The following is a 14,410-nucleotide window of genomic DNA, read 5'->3' on the forward strand; positions in this document are numbered from 1 at the left end:
GTTATATCTGTCATCTTCACACACAAAGCCAATGTGTTTCAACTATTTTCATGGATATAAATATGATGGTCTAGGTTCAAACCAGTGTGTCTGGGAAGGAGCAGTAGAGAAAGGGAGGCCATCAGAGAAAACGGACTGACTATTCAAGGATCATCATCAAAGCATCATTCCATAATGAAGAACTAAATGTGAGCCCTCCTAGATTTTAGTCATGCCTAAGTCTGAAGATAGACAAAAGGATGCTGAACACAGAAAAGCGAATACAATAGCTTGGGGTGTGACTTAGGAAACAAATACATCAACACTAAAATTAACTTATGTACATGAAAATATTTCATCTACGCCAAAGAAGGCAAAATATGCTGCCAGAAACAGACCCACAAATTAGCTACCATAAAAGCCACAAACATCCACAGTGCAATGTGGCTAGACAATTCGTTATAGAGAATGAATAATAGACACTGGAGTCCGTTGTGCCTCACTTTTACCCTGGCTCCAACACCTACCTCCAGTGACAATTATTTAACCACTCTGAGAATCAGTTTCACCATCTGTGAAACGGCATTTTAAAAGTACCTACTGAACCTGTTCATTGGGGGTTAAATGAGAAAATGCACGCAAAGCACTTAAAATAGCTCCTGGCACATAGCAAGAACCAGAAAGATATAAGCCACTATTATTTTATCATCATCATTATAGAAGAGACACGTTGGTGTCCTTCCAAAATACAAGCATTAGGAAAGGTGCGCACTTTGCAGAACATCAAATCTCCAAACGAGTACATACAAATCACTGTTCACTCTCCCAAGTTGGCTATCAAAGGGAAGGGTCCACTTTTCTGTGACACTGTGCACAGAACTCTACCCAGGTGTTAGGGTATTTGGATTCTTGGCCTGGTTGTGTCATCAGTGGGCCAAGTGACCTTGAATTAGTCACCTGCCCCTTCTGGATCTCAGTCCATGCCTGTGAATGGCTGAGTTGGCCCCAGTCCTCTGTCACATCCTCTCAAACACTCACATTTTATGGGATCTGCATGATGTGTCATGAGGTCTGTGTGGTCATCCTACCACCTACTAACCCATCCTTCATTATCATAGCCCAACCACACAAATCAACTCAAAGGAGTGGGCTCTGCAGTTCAGACACACTCTGGCTTTGTCTTCCTCAGTAGAAAACAGAAGAAAACTGACATCTTGCGTCCCCAGATTAATGACACCCTGGGGGGCTGTCTGCAAGAGTCTTCCAGGTGCTCTGCGGGCTGGTCTTTTGTGCTGGTAATGCTTTTAGTATGACAATGTCTTTACTTTTGTTTCTGGCAAGAATTAATAAATTACTTGTGATATTTAATAAGAAGCAGATGCTCCCAATGAGAATGGGGCCCGGCTGCCTATTAATTCTACTTGGATTTTTCTTGCCGTGGTGAATGGAAGCAGACGGAGTAGGTGATCCACACGACATTTTGCAAGACCAAAGTCATCTGCAGACAGTAGAGCTGAGAACAATTGCTCTGTATAATTCAAAATGGATGGAACAATAATATGATGTTTAAAATTAGAAAAAGCATTTGGTTTGTATAGTTAAAAACTAATAAGCCCTATGGCCCTGAAACTGTTCCAGATGCTGGGAAGTGACTTTCCATAACCAAGATGGTATAGCTAATGAGTCGATAGTTACTGAAACGCTGCTCTGAACAAGACATTATCTTAGGGTTATGGGTGGTAGAATGTGAAAAGAATGATATTTATTAGGTACAAACACTATGTCAAGCACGCATTCAAAACAATAAATCTATGGATCACATGTACTGAATAATTTGTCAAATTTCCCATACCTAGTTCAGTTTGATCCTGTGTATGTTTTTGTTTTGATTCAATTTGCTTTGTTCTATAAAACCATAACTTCTAGGAGTGTTATAATTTGGTTAGACAAATGACACAGGTGAACATTCACAATTCTACCGACAACTCCTTAAATAGTATATGGTGTATAGAAGTCACTGAGGCAGATTACCTTATTACTTTTGAACAGTGATCCCCATACCTGCACAATAGAACATCCTTCCTTGTGGATCTCTACCCACATTGGCCTCCTGGTAGGTACAGTGTACTTTGCTGAATCTTGATTTTGGGTCTAGCCATTTGACTTGTCTTGACTAATGGAATTTTAGCAGAGGGGTCATGGTCAGAGAACTGAAACGTGCTCATGTAGCCGAGCTTCTCCTCTTGTGCCTCTGCTGTTGCCAGCGGGATAGCTTCCCCTCGGCCCCAGAATGGGTACATGGGAAGCATACCTGAGCCCAGCCTGAGACAGGCCCAGTTGGACCTGCAGCTTGAAATAGAGATGACCAGCCTCACGTGAGTGAGAATAAATGATTGTTATGTACAGCCATTAAGTTTTTTTTTTTGGGGGGGGGACTTTTTACAACAATAACCTTTCCAATCACCATGAGGGGAAGGAGAAACTTGGAAATAATGGGCAATTAGGGCTGTCCTCTGCGCCATCTACAAAACCAATGCAGACTGAATTAGAGCAGAAATTTTCAAAGTTACCATGATGGAAAGAATGTCATTCAGACCAGACCAGTACTTGACAAATGAAACTGATCCTCTAAGGAAATCAGAATGGAATAAGTTGAGCATGAAAGCCCCACAAAAAGATTCGGGGAAGCATGAGTCAATGGAGTTCACCCAACACAATCAAGGGGCGAGAGATCCAACCCACAGACCCCAGTTTCTATAGGGACTACATCTCTGTTGGGATGAAAGTACAATGACATCAGAGGCTAGCACGGTTTGACAACTGAAATATAATACCAATATCGTTTTTCTTGCTCAGGCCTCACCAAACCTCCTTCACCCTCCTGATGATGATACCAGTTTTCCTGAGCATCTGCCAACAAGGAGAAGATGGACGGTCATATCAGCTTGTGTACTCAGATGTGTGTGATAGCTATGCTGTCAGTGTGAATCAACATTCTGGCATTTAGGAGTATGCGGCTGTCTCTAAACCAGTCAGTGCGAGTCTGACTTTGAAACACATACTTGCTCTCTGGTACCTACAAAGTCAAGTTTCAAAAACAAAAAAGTAGTAACCAGACTAAGGTAAAATCAACCTGGGGAGACCTATCGTTGGGTGTCAGTCCCTTCTGTGGACACTTTCCCAGTGTGGTCCTTTCCCATACAAGCTTCTATTACATCTAGCAAGGAGAAATATCCATTTAAATTTTGAGATTCCATGATTCTGTAATACAATGATTGCAAAATAAGTGGTGTAGTTAATAAGGGCCAAACGAATTTAGAAAATGGAAGAGTATGATGTCCTGAGGAATCAGAGGAACGTCGTTTTATCTGGCAGGTGGGTTAAAACCTAATAATAAGATAACAGATTTAACATCATGGAGAAAAGCATGAACACAGACTCTGCTTTCTTGGAACATACTTAATGGCAAAGTAATCCTAATAATTGGAAATGGTGAGAAGTGTCTATGAGGAGACAAAAAATCATGTAGGGACTGACAGTGAGCTTAAAAGCTACAAGATCAATGAAATGTATATAATATACATACAACTTTTCAGAGCACACATCAGAGCACAAGTGAATAAATATTCTAGGAAGAGACAATTGCAGGTGTTCTAACGGTATGTAAGTGTAGTTAATGGAAGGCGGACGCTTATACAACTATCACTTTTAAATATGCATTTCTTTGTGAGGAGAGGAGGGTCATAGGGTTGAGCTAGATTGGTTAATAAATGAACAAATGTTCCAACTTTGGAACTCAATCCCCATCATTAACCACAGGCTTTTACTGTTACATGGCACAATTAATACTACAATCTTTCTCTGAGAACCCATGAAATAATTTTACATCTGTTCCTTCATCTTTCCCTCATAAAAATGGGCACACCTATGATCATCTTCATTTTAGAGGGGTGAAATCCAAATATGAAAGAAGGTATGATGTACACAAGATTTCTCAGCTAACTGCCAAGTGTTGTGCTGGAACAAGCTCATGAGAGTCATCGATTGTGTGCATCTTTTCCCAATTCTGCATTCAGCCATGTCACCCTGATGCCTTGAGCTTGGTCACCGAGGGAGTATTTACACATGGAACTAGGGAAGCCAAAGCTACACACAAATCAGGGAGTCCCCTCTTCGCCCCCCTCCCCTAGCCTGAGAGCTGGCTGTTAAACATTCTGCCACCACATTATTGACTAGGACACGGGTCCTGTAGAACCCTTGTCTACACAAGATCATCAGTTCACCAAATCTGGTCCTGGCGCTCTGCTTACACTCTCCTGACCCTCTCCAAGGGGTGCAGTTACAGGAGCTCATGAATGCACAGGCAGACACCTCTAGGCTTGTCTCTAACTCTTCACAGAAATTTAATGTTAACATTGTTCTGCTAATGATATGAGGACAGCCTGTTGGGGCAGAAAGAAAATATTTGGACTTCAATATTTTAATAAAAGTCAAATACTTTGCATAATTCTAACTTACGGTCTTTGATGGCTTAGATGGTATAATGAACCTTGACGCATTTGAATCCTGGAGTTGATTACCAAATATCCCAGCCAGGCAAATAGGTAAGCATATTATGTTTGGATATTGAATAATAATAATTTCATTCACTTATCCTTGTAAGGAGATCACTGTATTGAGAATATTAATATCACTTTACTATAAACCGTGTTTTTCAAATACTTTTAAGTATTTTACTTTTGCTTGTATTATTTAAAAAAAGTATAGAAGGAATATGATTCTTCAAAGTACTTACCACAAATGCCACATGACTTAGTGATAGAATAAAGATTTGGATTATTATATTCTTCTGATCCCTTACCACCCAATCTGAATTGACCATGCCTCTTTCTTCTAAAGACCTTATGTAGCCAAGAAGAGTCAACAAAAACACCAGCAGTACCAAAAAATATGAAAGGAAGCCAGTAAGAAAAGCAGATTGCAGTAGGAATAGAAAAATCTGGAAGTCACAATAATTACATTTTCACTTTAACTTAGTTGGTGCTGAAGAAAACAATTTTGCCTGGCCTGGCTGCAAAGCTCACTGTATTTTACACTGAAGTTGGAAGACAGAGGATTTCCTTTTTAAGCATTGGTCCAAAGACTATACCATTATGACAAGAATTACTTTATGCTCACAGAGGTTACGAGAAAGGACTCATCAGCTATATATCCCTAAAGATAAGCGGATTCTACACAAAAGGAAAATGAACGGGTGATGCATATACAGTTTGTTCAGTGAACTTCTCTCGAAGCCACAAGTGATTCAGTGTTTCTCTCGCTGTTCCACCCCCGCCTCTTTCTTGCCCATTGGGTATGACCTCTATACGACTCAAGATACCTGTGAGCCTGGTCTCCATCCTAGAATGCCATTCTTTAAACTATGAAACCTGTATCAGGCAAATGAGAGTAAACCCAGGAGTTCCTCTGCCATGTGGAGCTCAGGCCTTGTAAGATGGGCCAAAGGAATTTTAATCAGCCTCCTGAGTGAGATAGATTGAAGCTCATTTTGAGTAGCAGCTGCTTAGATGACTATTCACTGGAGTGACTGCGTTCCTTCATGGCATGAGAGATGGGAGTCAATGACTTGGATGGTTTCATCTCAAAACTTACCTTCCTCCTATGAATAAGTTGCCATTTTGATAATCAAGAACCCTAGTAGAACCATATCCTTTCTCCAAGAGGAAAGGGCTAATAGAAAAAGAGGCGAGGGAGAGGGAAATGCGAAGAGCAGAGAAAGGAAGAAGAAATGAAGGAAAGAGGGGAAGTAGCAGTACGTTTTTCCATGTGCTGGGTAACTACCCCAACCCTAACAGGGAGGAGCCAGCTCAGATGAGGGGTCTTCTTCCTGCCTGGGTACTTTAACTTCAACTATCCTATGGCCAATCATTGGCCTCACCAAATAACATTTACTTAGAAGCATCATTGGATTGTTTGGGGGATATAAGGGTGGGTCCCAGGAGAACCATTATGTAAATTCTGTGTAGTAGGTGACCTTAATAGAGGAGGTATAATCCAGTTATGGCACAAAGTAAACATGAGAGACTATTCTTTGTGATCAAGCCAGACTCCTTTTCAACTGAAAAGAAAAGACAAAGTCATTCTCAACCTCTGATACTTGTTTAGTGGGGAGGAAAAACAGAAGGAATTTAGCTGAGCCCCAGCAGAAAATTCATCCCCAGGGACCATGAACAAAAGCAAGGGAGAGGAGAAAAACTATCTTTTGATATTATAGCTTTAGTTAATTTTACTGTGCTAAGTGAACTGTTTTCATACAAATTAGCTTGTTCTTTTAGCTGAAGCTCACTTAAAAAACAAAAAAGCAAGATAGTAAAATGTACAACATTTATTGTGCAGGCAGCACATCCAGAATTCATGACTTGGAACTCCAAATCAGAACGAGGGATTTGGAACACAAAATATAGAACGTGCAGCATGGCATTACATGGAGCCCGGCGGCGAGAATGCACAGAAACTAAGTACAGTTGGCACTTTATAATTACAAGTGGCACAACACTGCGGCAGAAATCTAGGGTTTTTTTAATGCATGTGACTCAATATGGAATGTTTTTGTTCATGATGTGTACCTACTGCCGCTGACAACTGTCCAGGTGCTGTATGCATACTGGATTAACACAGGCTGGGGACAAATCGCAAGAAATATACAGACACACCTAGCATGGCCAAAAAAGACAAGATGTTGCGATATGGATTTGGATTGGTATACGTACACACACATACACACACAATTTCATAAAGACAGATAGATACACAGATTATATATGAATATTTTATTTTATTAAAGATTTATTTATTTATTTGTCGGACAGAGAGAGAGAGAGAGGGAGAGAGCACAAGCAGGGGGAGCAGCAGGCAGAGCGAGAGGGAGAAGCAGACTCCCCGCTGAGCAGGAAGCCTGATGCAGGACTCGATCCCAGGACCCCTGGGATCGTGACCTGAGCCGAAGGCAGATGCTTAACGGACTGAGCCACCCAGGCATCCCTTTATACGTGTATTTTAAAATACATTTGTTAAGATTAATATTTCATACAGCAAACTGGGCTTGATTGAAAACATACTTTGAGAGCCATAACAAATTAGGCAATTGAATAGTGAAATAGTGATCACCTTATTTTCTGCCTTCTTTTCTCCTTTCCCCCTCACCTTAGTGCCAGGTTCTTGTGAAACAGGTAACTGAATGAGTGTTAGGATTACATAGGCAAAACCTGAAGGCATTTCTCCGCCAGTTCTTTTAAGGTTAATTTATCCAGTACGGTGGGGCCCCAGATTACTATGCCTCTGTACTTCTGTAATTTTGAGACTTTATAGGTGTCTATTGTGAGCACAAAAAGGATCAGTTAGGAAGAAAACATTTGGACTATTATATTTGGTAATCATAATAGCTATTTTGCAGTTAGTTGATTAATTCCTAAATTTTAATTCATCTCTTGTCATGAAGGCTTAGTATGGACATTGTATTCTAGAATTTGCGTGAGCGACCACTGTCATTCTGCCACAAACACTGCTATGTGCAGCTCTTTTTTTCTTTTATGAGTACTGTCAGCATTGATGCTAGTTAGTCTACTTCTATTTTGACTTTTAAAATTAGTGCAATTCCTTTTGTGTGTATATATATACATACACATGCATATATATATAAACATAGGTATGTAGTCGTGTGTATTTGATCTGGTCACATGTGTATGTACGTAAAGCTATATATACACACATGCAGGACACAATGCTGATTTGATATTTTACTTAACCAAAGAAATTATTTGGAATCTTGTCAAATCTTCTTATTTTACAGGTAACAGAATTGGGCCCCAGGGCCCAAGCTGACTTTGTATCATCTGTGTATGTTGTTTTATAATGTATGTATGTATGTAAGTGTCTATCTACAAATAGGTACAGAAATCTCTGTCGCTGTCCCTCCCATATATGTACGTATATGTTAACACACAGCATAAAATCTAAAACCCAAAAAACTATAAAAAATAAAATTAAAATAATCCCACTACACAGAGATAACTACAGTTAATGCTTTATTGTTAGTGTGGTCATTGATTTCCTACACACCTCAGTAGAGAAAGAAATACAGAGAAAAGAATTATGCCAGTTGATAATAATGTTTCAACTTAATAGCACGGATGAATATTGACTATTACTATTTTTAAATCAGTAATAATTTGATAGACCTAAATATTATCCTTCTTATTTGCATTTCTTTATTATGGAGTTTAAAAGATTTTAAAAAATCTGTTAATATATTCTGGCACATGTTTATGGCCTTTGCTTTATTTTCTACCTACATTACAAATGCTTTTCTCATAATAACTTTTTATGGGATAAGGCTAGGCACAAAAGCTTTAACTTTTCAGTGAAATGGGTAGGACTTTTATTATTTCTTCCATCACTTTTCACTTTAAAAAATCTCTCGCCCATTCTGCAGTCACTCATGTGTTCTCTTACAGTTTCTTCAACATTTATATTTTAATAATGAAAATTTAACCAGTAATTCTTCAGGACTTTATTTTGGTATGTGACATTAGGTGACACTTGCTTTTATTTTTTTATTTTTTTTAATTTTAGTTTTCCTTGACACCATTTGATATCTAATCCACTATTATCTTCTTTTTAAGATTTTTAAAAAATATTTATTTGTCAGAGCACAAGCAGGGGGAACAGCACACAGAGGGAGAAGCAGGCTGCCCACAATCAGGGAGCCCCATACGGGACTTGATCCCAGAACCCTGGGATCATGACCTGAGCCAAAGGTAGATGCTTAACCAACTGATCCACCTAGGCATCCCATCCACTATTATCTTCTCATAAAATTTTCATGAGTATTTTCATTAGTGAGTTCTAAATTCTGTTTCATTCATTTAGTATTTACTCCTTTCCATTCAACATGTTGGTGATTATGCCTTTGCAGTACATTTTAATATATAGAAACACTATTCCCATTTCTATATTTAAACATTTTCATGGACATCATTCTCATGTATTTGTCCTTTCAGATGAATCTTGAGAATTACTATGTCAAGTAAAAACAGTGGAGCTGTGTTTGGGTTCGAGTCAAACCCATAAACTATTTTGGGAACGAGATATCCAGAAAATATAAATTTTATAATTTTATATATCTAGGTACTTCACACTTATTAAAGTTATTGCTTCTATTGCATTATTACATATCTACCACCTACAATGTATTGTCCACTTAGTGACTGCTGATCTGTAAGAAAGAAATGGCCTTTTCCATAGTGTTTCCTTAAACCAGCTGCATTAATAAATATTTGGGAATTTTGCAGTACAGCATCTCAGATTTTTAGGTATATTATTAAAAATGGTGTCTTTATTTTCCTCCTATTTTGTGTCCTGCCTCGATGGCCAGAATTCAGAACACTGTTAAATAATAATGGGGATAGCAGACATCCTGAACTCAGTCTCTTCTTATTTTAAAAGGAGTGTTCCCAGTATTTCACTGAAAATATGCTGGTGGTTTAATATCGATGTTCCCTATCACATGAGGCAAGTATCTTTCTAATCCTAGTTGCTATTTTTTCCCCCAATCTGTAATGGATATTTAGTTTTATTAAATCCGTTAAAGCATCTTCTGAGATTGTGAGTGTGGCTCTTATAATTGGATCTTTGCTATGCTGTATTATATAAGAGAGGGCCTTATGTTTATTTAACTTCCACCCAAGCTTGCATTTAACACTCTTGGTGGAGGCAGATTTTTCTTTTACTAGATGAAGTCCAATTCGATTTGTTCATATTTTATCATCTATACTTTTCTTTTGCTATTTCTGTCAGGTTTTGTGTTCATTTTAGTTTATAAAATGGTCTGGGTAGCTTTCAAACTCTTTCTATGTTCTGGAACAATTTATTAAGCCTGCCTCTTGAAAATCTGATCTACAAGTCTTGGAGCCTTTTGTGGAAATATTTGATATCTTTCATTTTTTCACTAGGTATTCCATATATTCTGGTTTTCTAATTATTTATGAGTCAATTTTCCCCACTTATGCTTTCTTTAAATAAATCATCCATTCTACTAAAATTCTGAAATTTGTAAGCACATTTAGATATAGCATACAATTTTCTGTATTTTTAAAAATACTGTCTTTTGCTCCTGTGGTCTGTATCAGCTCCAGTTTTTCCCATCATATTTTACCTCTTTTTAAGAATTAAAGTTACTAAAAGCTTGTCCCTTTTTTCTTCCCTCTGTACCACAGATGGATTGATTTTTTGCTTTTATTATTATTTTCCTCCTTGATTTGTTTAATTTCTTGTCATTTCTCCAACTTCTGGGATTGACTTCTTAGTTCACTTATTTATATTCTTTCATGTTTAAGTAAGCATAATTAAGGCCATAAAATTTTGGCTCACTGTGTTACTAGACAAGATTTTTAAAATTTTCATTATGTTTCTAAATAATCATCATTCATTCATTTATAACCTACCATGTGCCAAGCATTGTATTCTTTTAGAAAAAAACTAAAATTACCATTTAAATTTTTTCTTAGAACAATGGATTTTAAGAAATTTTTCCTTTTAAAGTGGTTAGATTTTTGTTGGTTTTGACTGCTTGAACTTGTATTAGTCTTATTGCATTATACTCAGAGGAATATGCAAATATTCTAGTGTTGGGAACTTTCTGTTTTTCCTTTGTGGCTTAATATATGGTGAACTTTTATAAATATTTCGTGGGGAACTGAAAAAAGGGAAAAGTTTCTGCAATGTTCATTCAATTTAATAGTTACAATAGTCAGACTCTCTTAGTTGATTTTTCAAAAGGCCAAGAAGTCTGTTAGAACATAATTAGCAATTATGAATCTGACCAATGTGTTCTTTTAAATATTTGTTACTACATTTTAATGCATACATCTTCATGACTAAATTATACTCAGCAAAATAGAACGGCAGTCATCATTCCATATTTGTTAACTAAAATAATTTTTCCCAAAATTAACATCGTCCCATTATTTTGTTTCTATTTTCTGAAAAGTCCATGCCCATCAAATTATTTTTTTATGTATGAATACATAATAGTAGATAAAGGAGAGATTTAGAGACAGAAACAGAACACTACCTCTGTAAGGAGCTCCATGGAGTTGTCCTCATTACTGGCTCTTAATGAGCCTGGGTCTCTGAGTTAGTCGGTAATGGATAAAACTTTTTGCTTACGTCATTCTGGAAGGTAGAACTGTTCTGTTTCATTACACAAAAACATAGGCAATCCATTCCTCTTTTTCTCAACCCGATTCCTCTGACCTGACCGATGGGGAAGCACGCCCGGATTCTGGCACTAAGTGGCTGGCCACGCTTAGCTTTTAGTCTGGGGTTATTTCCGAGGCTTCAGTGTTATTGCAGTGGGGTATCGGTAGGCGTCGTATCAGGGACTGCTAGTCAGATGCTATTTTAAAGCTCAGTTAGGATTAGGCTCAGGTCTTGACATGAAAATTGCATACATGATATACAAAATGAATGTAACATCATCTGGTTATATTTTGATAACGTAATTTATCTCGGTCTTGAAACAATCTGAGTGGCAATTTAAAGGGTGATGAAGTCATTAGGAAGTGTTACCTGAAAACAAACAAACAAACAAACCTCTCCTGTGTGTTCAATTCTAGCCAACTTATTAAAAACAATGAACATGAAGGTTTTCGGACAGCACTTTGAAATTTTTAAATTTATAGAAGGCAAGTAGGAAGCAATTTCAAGAATAATAGTTTGCATCCTGTCCAATGGACCCAGAAGTCTGACCCACTGCTCAGAGTGACACTGGCCTTCTGACCATTCAGTAACTGCTGCACAGAGTCAAAAAGCCAGACTGGTCCCAAAACAGGTAAAACAAAATGTACAATACACTGCAATTCCTTCGAGTGGTTTTTCACCACTTTAAATAGTCCTAAGTGGGTCCTTTACTGCACTCTTTAGAAAGACTGTAGAAATGCTAGAGTAACCCTTAGCAGCTGCAAGGAGCATGAGTTCTATTTTCCCCATAGAGGTACAGAGGACTCTGAATGCTTTAGACAATAACCTCAGACAGGGAGCGTGGTCAGACCCCGCCAGAGCACCTAGGCACTGATGCAGAGTTCTGTCGGTCTCTCCATTCTCCAAGAGGCTGGAATCACCCAGAAGTTAGGCAAGTTGTATGTAAGCAAAATCACAAGCCAGGAAGATCCTGGCTGGGCTTTGGGGATGTATACATGTGGCACATGGGCAGGAGCTGTGTACAGAGGCTAGGCCTCTCCCTCCCCCTCCTCCTCATCCTGCACATGGAGGTCAGGAAGGGGGAGGAAGGGGCAGTCTTAAAAGAAGAGAGGTAGAAGGGACATGGAGTTGGGCCACTGGTGATGTGGAAAATGGCAGGCATGGGCTACACGTGTGGGTGTGCTCTTGTGCTGAGGACATGCTGAGGGGGCCTCATGGACAAGCCATACGGTCTGAGTGGGAGGTTTGCCCGCTCCAGAATATGCAGGGCGGCCAACAGGCTCAACCCCAAAGTAGTAAAAAGACCAGTTTGACTTATATATGGCCAAACCGAAGTCAAAGCAATGAGTGACATTCGAAGAGCATTTACTAGGGAGGGGTCTTTAGCTAGAATCCAGGAGAAAAGATACCAATTGCAAAGGACTGCCAGAATGTGGGTTCCCCACATGCAGAAAGTGAAAAAGATAAACTTTGGGGTCCTCCAGACCAAATCGCAACCACTGTTCTCTCACTGTTCTCTTTGAAGACAATAAGACTGACCTCATAGGAATTTTTGTGAAGATTCATTAAGAAACTTCCAAAAATCCTCCCTTAATAGTAATATATACAGATTACTATAAGTAAATCACTTGCTTCCAAGTTCTAGAACGACTTAGAATCATAAATAACTATATGTTGACTTTCAAGCATTTTTTTACTGTTTTACTACTTACAAAGATAAAATATGGCAGTTTTTAGAAAATTTAAAAATATAGAAAGAAAAAAAATAAAAGTCCCAAGATTCTAACCACTAAGAGTCAGCTACTGTCAAAGATTTGATGGACACCCTTCCAAGGCTTGCTCTATAATATATGGATATATATGTATGACCATATATGTATATAATTTGCACATAAATGGGATCAAAATATACATGCTGTTTTACAAGCTGTTTTTTTCCAACAATATGCCAAAGAGATTTTTTAAGATAGTGTACAGACAGTTACACACACACACATGCACACAATCTCAAGAGCCATGTAGTAATCTATTGTGTGGGATTTTTCATAGTATATTTAACCAGTTTCCTACTGATTAGCAACTAAATTTCATCCACCTTTTGTTACTGGAAACATTACTGTGATGGCATCTCCTTGTACGTACATCTTACATACTTGTCTAAGTATCTCCTTTGGAAAGATTTTTTAAAAATGGGATTGCTAAATCAAAGGGCAGCACATGCAAAATTCTGGTATTCCAGATTATTTCTCAACCCACTTCCTTTGACCTTACTGATGGGGAAGGATGCCCAGATGCTGGTGTTAATTTGCTGGCCACTCTCGGTTTTGCAGTCTGGTGAGTTTTCAGTGTCTTCAGTGCAGTCGCAGTGGGATATTAATGTCCATCCTTTCATTACTTCTTGAATCTGTACTATTGACCAGACACTATTTTCAGCAATAAGCATTCACTAATGAAAAAAGAAATAGCCTCTTGACAAGGAGCTCTCTTGACACATTAAGTAAAGAGATAACACGCAATGTGATAATAGCCGTAACAGGAGTGCAAACTGATGTTTGAACTTGAACTTGATGGATGAGTAGACACTTGCCAGGTGGGAAGGGGGATCAAAGAAGAACACTGAGAAATACCAAGTGATAAATGTTAAAGTCCTTTGGAGAAGAATACAATTTCAATGGGGCGGGGCAGAGGTTGCCTACATGTCCACATTTTCAAAAATGGGTACCACAGTACAGAATCCCTGAGTGATGCTTTTGGGAGAAAAAGCTTAGCAGACAAATATGTTTGAGGAATTCAGCATATTTCCAGCTTACAATCCCTCATACACAGGTCTGAAATCCAAACAGCTCAGAAAACCAAATACGTTTTGTAATTCATCAGGCTGCAAAACCTTACCTGAACTGATGTGAGGGTACTTATAGTCTTGACTTATCTCATTTAATGTAAATATCCATATACTTTGGTATAGAAATAGTAAGGTTTAGGGGCGCCTGGGTGGCACAGTGGTTAAAGCGTCTGCCTTCAGCTCAGGGCGTGATCCCCGCGTTATGGGATCGAGCCCCACATCAGGCTCCTCTGCTATGAGCCTGCTTCTTCCTCTCCCACTCCCCTGCTGTGTTCCCTCTCTCGCTGGCTGTCCCTATCTCTGTCGAATACATAAATAAAATCTTTAAAA

The sequence above is a fragment of the Ursus arctos genome, unplaced genomic scaffold (assembly GCF_023065955.2).
Source record: "Ursus arctos isolate Adak ecotype North America unplaced genomic scaffold, UrsArc2.0 scaffold_3, whole genome shotgun sequence".
In the NCBI taxonomy this organism is placed as follows: Eukaryota; Metazoa; Chordata; class Mammalia; order Carnivora; family Ursidae; genus Ursus; species Ursus arctos.